We start from the raw sequence: 8,636 nt of genomic DNA on the forward strand, positions 1-8,636 counted from the left end.
AAAAATCCCTTCCAAGGCGGCTTGGAGTTGGTTCATGTTCAAGGTGTGGGATTCATCCATTTCTTGAGGCTCCTCCTCTTGTCTTACTTCTTTCCTTTTTTTCCTTCTTGCTAAGGTTGCCTTTCCAATTGTGTTGTGGTGATGAACTCCAACCTTTCTCGGTGAGAGGCTTTCCAATAGAGACCAAATCAGTTTCTCCAAATTCTTCAGAGGCACTCCAGCTTCTTCACATAGGCGCAGAATAGGTACTAGGATATCCTAGCCACTGTCCTGTTTGACTTTTGAGCTATTTCAATGATGTTCCTGGCTATAATGTCTCCAACATTGATTTCCCCTCCTTTCATTATGCAATGGATCATTATAGCTCTATTCACGGTTACCTCAGAGTTATTTGAAGTAGAGATCATGACCTCCTCACTATGTCATGCCATCCTTTGCTTGAGGTATGAGATCACCTCTCCGAAGTTTGAGTGGTCGGCCATGTGAATCCAATACCCAATCAGTGCCTATTCTGCATAAGTCACTCACCACATCCACATATCTTGGGTCATTTTCAACCCTTTCTTCATAGCTAGGTCGTTTGAACTGTTTGTGCTTGATCCTTAGCACCCTATTGATGGTGTCCGGGCTAAAATCAACATCCACACCCTCTTACATAGCTCATGTAGGTTCTTCATCATATTCTCTTATCACATTAGTAAAGAACTCATGGATGAGAAGCATGCTTATTTCTTGAGGTTGGTCACAGAGAAGCTCCCATCCCCTTTTTCTGATTATTTTTTGTATCTCAGGGTATTCATCTTTTTTAAGCTTGAATGGTAGCTCTGGAACAACATCTTTGCTTGACATCCAACTAAAAATTCGCTCATTGTGTTTGGATTTGAATCTTCTTTGATCAAATTCATCTTCTCCCTATCCCTTGATGATGAGGCCATTGAGATTCACTTGCAAGATTGAATCTCCCCAACACCAAACTTAGATGAATGCTTGTCCTCAAGCATAAGGAAATGATTGTGAATGAGAGATATGGGATAAGCACGGTGACTTAGAGAAGGTAGAAAATGATGGTGAAGGAGATTGAGTGTTTCGGTTATGTGAGAGATGTGATGCTTCAAGAGTTTTGTTGGGTAAAGATGAGGTTCAAGGTTAGAATTTGTGAAACATGGAGTAGGTTGGAGGTTGAGTATGAGTTCGGCTAGTGAAGTGAAAGTTGGTGGGTAGAAGAATGAATGATGAATGAATATGGTTGAAGTATTTAAAGTGAAAGTTGGTGGGAAGGCATTTAAGGCTCGGTCATGGCATGCTTCCTTGTGCACAATGCATGTTGATTTCTTTTTCCCCATGCACAAAGTTTAAAATTCATGTGACTACCCTTCCTTATGTATCCGTGATCTTTCTTCAAGATTCCCCATCATTTCTTTCCTTCTTTCATTATATGCTTCCATGATTCCCCATCACTTCTTTCTTTCTTTCCTGCAACAAAATGCCAAAGGCTTGAGATTCTCAAAGTGACATTAATGGCTAAAAACTTATGATTATGTTCCTATACAAAATTGACTAAATTAGATTCCCTAATCTATTTTTTTAGCATTAATAATGCAAGTAAAGACACCAAACTTAGTTTGTGACTAAGTGTTCTATGGAATTAATTCCAAAGATAGCCACATCAAACTTAGTAATTTACCTACATTAAATGCTTTTTTTTTCACGTTTTTTTTTATTATTTTTTTATTTTATAACTAAAGTAGATGACAAAACTTTCATAGCTTAGCATTTCCGTGTATGTATGGACACCAAACTTAGTTTGTGGCTAAGTGTTATAGAACACACATTTGCCATTACTTCAAGATTGGCCACACCAAACTTAGTGCCTTGCATACACCATGTACTAGTCTACTTGATCATTATTGGTTACTAAAACATGAAATTAAAAGACTCCCTGTGCATGGGTTGCCTCCCATGAAGCGCTTTGTTTATTGTCCTTAGCTCGACATTGCAGCTTCTTTGCTCATGTTAAGAGTTGCACACTCTCTTCCTTGCTCCAAGGGCCACCAAAATAGTGCTTCACCCTATGTCCATTGACTGTGAAGGTTTGTTTTGAGGCTTCATCAAGCAATTCAACATAGCCATGAGGTGATACTTTGGTGATGGTGTATGGACCAGTCCATCTAGACCTCAGCTTCCCAGGGAAGATCTTCAATCTTGAATTGAATAATAACACCTTTTGGCCTGGTTCAAATGTTCTTTGAGAGATCCTCTTATCATGCCATCTCTTTGCTCTCTCCTTGTATATTTTGGCATTGTCATATGCCTCCAATCTGAACTCTTCAAGCTCATTGAGTTGTAGCAACCTCTTCTCTCCTGCTGCTTGAGCATCTAGATTTAGAAGTTTGGTGGCCCAGAAAGCCTTATGTTCAAGCTCTACAGGGAGGTGGCATGCCTTTCCATACACCAATTGAAAGGGAGATTTTCCTATGGGTGTCTTGAAGGCTGTCCTATATGCCCAAAGTGCATCATCTAGCTTCCTAACCCAATCCTTTCTTGTTGTTCCCACAGTTTTCTCCAAAATCCCTTTTAGCTCTCTGTTAGCAAGTTCAGCTTGTCCATTGGTTTGTGGGTGATATGGGGTAGCTACTTTGTGTGTAACACCATACTTGTGGAGTAAGGAATTGAGTTGCTTGTTGCAAAAGTGGCTTCCCCCATCACTTATAAGCCCTTTGGGTACTCCAAATCTTGTGAAGATGTTCTTCTTGAGGAATTGCAAGACCACGTTGGTATCACATGTGGTGGTGGCTATTGCTTCTACCCATTTGGAGACATACTCTACTGCTACCAGGATGTATTTGAACGTGTAGGATGGAGGAAAAGGTCCCATGAAATCTATTCCCCACAAATCAAAGAGTTCCACTTCCAAAATGAACTTTTGGGGCATCTCATTTTTCTTTGACAAACCCCCTGCTCTTTGACATTCATTGCATTGGCTCACAAACTCCCTAGCATCCTTGAAGATTGAAGGCCAATAAAACCACTTTGAAGGACCTTAGCAGCAGTTCTTTCAGCTCCAAAATGACCACCATAACTAGAGTTGTGACAATGCCATAGTATGTCCTTCATCTCATTTTCTGGCACATCTTCTTATCATTCCGTCTGGGCATCTTTTGAACAAGAATGGTTCGTCCCAAAAGAAGAACCTAGCCTCATGCAACAGCTTCTTCACTTGTTGTCTTGTGTACTCTTGTGGAATGATTCTTCCTGCCTTGTAGTTGGCCATGTCTGCAAACCAAGGGACATGTTGAATGTGCAAAAGATGTTCATCTGGAAATTCTTCATTTATTGATGGAAGTTGTCTAGGCATGCATCTTGTGGCACCCTTGATAAGTGGTCAGCAACTTGATTTTCATTGCCCTTTCTATCTTTGATCTCAATGTCAAACTCTTGTAGGAGTAGCACCCATCTAATTAACCTTGGTTTGGCATCCTGTTTTGACATAAGATACTTAAGAGCAGCATGGTCAGTATACACTAAGACTCTAGATCCAATCAAATATTGTCTAAACTTATCAAAAGCATATACCACAGCTAGTAGCTCTTTCTCTGTTGTGGTGTAGTTCTTTTGAGCTTCATTCAACACCTTACTTGCATAGTAGATAACATGAAGCTTCTTTTCCTTCCTTTGCCCCAACACAGCGCCAATTGCAAGGTTGCTTGCATCACACATGAGTTCAAAAGGTAGTCCCCAAGTTGGGGGTGTGATGATTGGTGCTGTGGTGAGCTTAGCCTTTAGAGTTTCAAAAGCATGCTTGCATTCATCATCAAAGATAAAAGGATTTTCTACCACCAGCAAATTACTTAGTGGCTTTGCTATTTTGGAAAAATCTTTGATGAATCTCCTATAAAATCCAGCATGTCCTAAGAAACTTCTAACAGCTTTCACACTAGTTGGCAAAGGAAGTTTTTCTATAATTTCTACTTTTGCCTTGTCAACTTCTATACCCTTTCTTGAAATTTTGTGACCAAGAACAATGCCTTCGGGTACCATGAAATGGCATTTTTCCCAATTCAAAACTAAGTTTGTTTCTTGGCATCTTTTCAAGACTAAGGTAAGATGGTGCAAGCAAGTATTGAATGAATCACCAAAAACAGAGAAATCATCCATAAAGACTTCAATGAATTTTTCTACCATGTCTGAGAAGATTGAAAGCATGCATCTTTGAAAGGTAGCTGGGGCATTGCAAAGTCCAAATGGCATCCTCCGGTATGCAAAGACTCCAAAGGGACAAGTGAAGGAAGTCTTCTCTTGATCCATGGGGTCAACCACTATCTGATTATACCCAGAATATCCATCAAGAAAACAATAATAAGCATGGCCAGCCAACCTTTCAAGCATCTGATCAATGAAAGGTAGAGGAAAGTGGTCTTTTCTTGTTGCATCATTCAACCTCCTATAGTCTATGCACATCCTCCACCCTGTCACTGTTCGTGTTGGGATAAGCTCATTCTTCTCATTAACAATGACAGTCATGCCTCCTTTCTTAGGTACTACTTGCACTGGACTGACCCATGGGCTGTCAGATATAGGGTAGATGATCCCAGCCTTGCACAACTTCAGGACTTCCTTTTGAACAACCTCCTTCATTGTGGGATTCAATCTTCTTTGAGGTTGTACCACAGGTTTGGAGTTCTCCTCCAAGAGTATCTTGTGCATGCATATGGCAGGGCTTATGCCCTTCAAGTCATCAATGGTCCACCCCAAAGCCTCTTTGTGAGTTCTCAAAACCACAAGGAGCTTTTCTTCTTCCTCTGCATTCAATGTGGAATTGATGATCACTGGGAAGCTGTCTTTCTCACCAAGGAATGCATATTTAAGATGAGGGGTAGTGGTTTCAACTCTTGTTGTGGTGCCTCTTCTTTGGTAGCTTCACTTGGTTCCTTTGATGCTTCCAACGTATTTTCTTCTTGTCCCTTGATGTTATGGACTTCTTCTTGTTGCATTTGATGGTTTGTATTAAGCACTTCTTCAACCAAAGAGTCCACTACATCAATCCTCATGCAATTTCTTTCTCAACAGGGTGTTGCATTGCTTTGAAGACATTTATGGTCATTTGTTCATCATGCACCCTGAAGATCATCTCTCCCTTTTCCACATCAATGATTGTTCTAGCTATAGCCAAAAAGGGTCTACCAAGAATGACTGAATTGTTTCCCTCTTCATCCATATCTAAGACCACAAAATCAGCTGGGAATATGAAGTTTCCCACCTTCACCAAGAGGTTCTCAACTACTCCATTTGGTACTTTGATGGATCTGTCAGCAAGTTGGAGTGACATCCTTGTGGGTTTGAGCTCTTCAATCATCATTTTCTTCATCATGGTAAGGGGCATTAAGTTAATGCTTGCTCCCAGGTCACAAAGTGATTTGTCAACAGCCATGCTCCCAATCGTGCAAGGTATGAGAAAGCTGCCAGGGTCTTTAAGTTTTGGAGGTAACCCTTGTTGAATGATGGCACTACACTCTTGATTGAGAACCACGGTTTCTTTTTCTTGCCAACTCCTCTTCTTGGTGATCAACTCCTTAAGAAACTTTGCATACAATGGCATCTGTTCTAGAGCCTCTGCCAATGGGATGTTGATTTCAAGTTTCTTGAAGATCTCTAAAAACCTTGGGAATTGTTGGTCCTTTTTGCTCCTTTGTGTATCCTAGTTGGGTATGGAAGCTTGGGTACATAAGCTTTCACTCCTTCATTTTTGTTTTCTTTTTGTGGATTCATACTTTCCTTGCCATCACAGTTGCCTTCTTGACTTGGTGGATTGCCTTGTGGCTTGACAACCTCTTTGCCTTTGTTAGATGTTGAAGCCTTTTCTCCATCTTGCCTCTCCACTGTGTCTTGCTCTTTGGGTTTTGTTGCTTCTTTATTTGAACTTTCACCAACTACCTTGCCACTCCTTAACTGCAAAGCCTTACATTCTTCTCTTGGGTTGGGTATTGTGTCACTTGGGAGGACATGGGTTGGTTTCTCGGCTTGTTTGGCTAGTTGTCCCACTTGTCTCTCAATGTTCTTCATAGTGACCGCTTGTTCTTGTTGTCCCTTAGCTAATGCTTGAGTGGTTTGAGCAAGTGCTTGCAAGGTTGCTTCCAGACTTGAGATTCTGGCCTCATGATGGTCAATTGGAGGTATGATGGGGGTTGATTGTTGTTGGAAGTTGTTGGGTGGATTAGTGTGGTAATTTTGTGAGTTGGATGTTGGTGCAGAGAAGTTATTTTGGTGGGTTTGTGAGTTATGATGGGGGTGTTGATATGTGTTTTGTGTTTTTCTATATTGGTTAGTGTTGTTGGTATGGTGATTTTGGTTGTTTGTGTTACGGGTGTGATTGTGGTTGTTGTTCTTTTGCCAATGGTTTTCTCCCCACTTTAAATTGGGATGATTCTTCCAAGATGAGTTGTATGTATCACCATGGAATTCCTCCTGAGAATTTGAAGTATTCTGCATGTATTGAACTTGTTCTTGTGGTTGTTCAACCGTGGTTCCTTCACCTTGGTTCCATTCAAGTGATGGTTGATTTGTTGTGTTCACTGATGCAAGTTGCATACCATCCATTCTCTTTGTTATCATCTCCATTTGCTGTTGGATTTGTTGGTGCATTAACTTGTTTTGTGCCAAGATAGCATCAACACCTTCAAGCTCCATTACACCTTTCTTTGGGGGTGGATTGTGTTGCCTCTCTGATGAGTAATAATATTGATTGTTTGCCACAATCTCAATGAGGTTTTGAGCCTCCTCAGCAGTTTTCATCATGTTGAGTGATCCTCCTGATGAGTAGTCTAGTCCCTTCCTTGCTTCTAAGCTTAAGCCTTCATAGAAGTTTTGGAGCTTAACCCAATCACTAAACATGTCTGGGGGACATCTTCTCATTAGTGCCTTATATCTTTCCCAGGCTTCGTACAATGACTCCCCTTCCATTTGCCTAAAAGTCTGAACCTCTGTCTTCAACTTGATGACCTTTTGAGGTGGGTAGAATTTTGCTAGAAATTTGCCCATCACTTCATTCCAATCATTGAGGCTTTCCTTGGGGAATGATTCTAGCCATTGAGTGGCTTTATCCCTCAAGGAGAATGGAAATAGCAACAACTTGTAGACATCTGGATGCACTCCATTTGTCTTCACTGTATTGCATATCCTCAGAAAAACAGAGAGATGTTGATTTGGGTCTTCAAGAGGTCCCCCTCCATAAGAGCAATTGTTCTGTACCAAAGTGATGAGCTGAGGTTTTAGCTCAAAGTTATTGGCCTGAACATTTGGTGTAGCAATGCTGCTCCCACAATGTCTTGGATCAGGGATAGTATATGAGGATAACACCCTTCTAGCGTGTCCACCATTATTGTTGACCCCTCCAGGAGGGTTGTGCATCTCATCCTCCATGACTTGATCTTCTCCCTCTGATTCCTCTGACCCTTCTTCACCAACTATGAACTTTTCTCTTTCTGCTCTCCTTAACCTTCGGCGGGTTCTCTCGTCCTCAATATCACGTCTACTTGTTCCTGACATACACAAACAGAATCAAAATCACAAGTGAAATATTCTAGAACTAGAGTGGAATTGGAGTTAGTGAAACAAAGTATCAAACAGTTAGTGGGCTTAACACAAACACAATAAAAAAAAATGCTTAATCTAAACCACCTTTCACTTAATCATTGTCAATCTTTCCAATCCCCGGCAACGGCGCCAAAAACTTGATACGTAAAAATTAGAATTTCACGTACAACCGGCAAGTATACCGGGTCGTATCAAGTAGTAAAACTCACAAAGAGTGAGGTCGATCCCACGGAGATTGGTAGATTAAGCAACTTTAGTTAAATGGTAGATTTAGTCAAGCAAATAGGATTTTGATTTTATGAGTATTGTGACTTTTGAACGTAAGTGCAGGAATTTAAATTGCAAGGAATTTAAGAACAGGGCAATAGAAATAAAATGGAAGTAAATAACGGAAACTTAAAGTGCAAGAAACTTAAATGACATCAAAGATAAATTGCTAGGAATTAAAGGTTGCAGAAATTTAAAGAGCATAAGAGCAAGAGCAAGAAATAAAGAGACAGAATGTAGATGACAAGAAAAATAAATTGCAAGAATGTAAAGGGAGATGGGGTGATGGGTATTCAAACAACTAATAAGCAAAGAAATAAGAATTGATGGTAGAGAAGATCATTAGGGATCAGAGATGTTAGTTTTCATGAATTGATGTTAGTCAAATTCCTCTCAATCATGGGTATAGATCTATGGCAAGTGGGTGATTGAACCCCAATCTCTTGGTGATTCAATCTCTCTCAACATAGCCAATTGCCACTCTCGTGATCTAATTGTTCATGAGAAGAGATGAAGCTCATATATTATCCAGCCACACAATTTCTATAATCTCAACCAAGGAGAGTTACATCTCACATACTAACCAAGGTATATTGATTAAAGAAATCATGAAAGGATGAACTCTAAACTGAATTATGTGGCTCATTCCTCAAATTCACCACATAATTCATGTAGATTAACCCCTCTCTCGATGGTGGTTGAATCTATGAAGAGCAAGAGTTCCCTCTTTAGATCAACCACTAGAATTGAGGAGGAAAGATGGGTTCATCAATCCATTC

Source organism: Arachis stenosperma, chromosome 5, assembly GCF_014773155.1.
Source record: "Arachis stenosperma cultivar V10309 chromosome 5, arast.V10309.gnm1.PFL2, whole genome shotgun sequence".
NCBI lineage: Eukaryota > Viridiplantae > Streptophyta > Magnoliopsida > Fabales > Fabaceae > Arachis > Arachis stenosperma.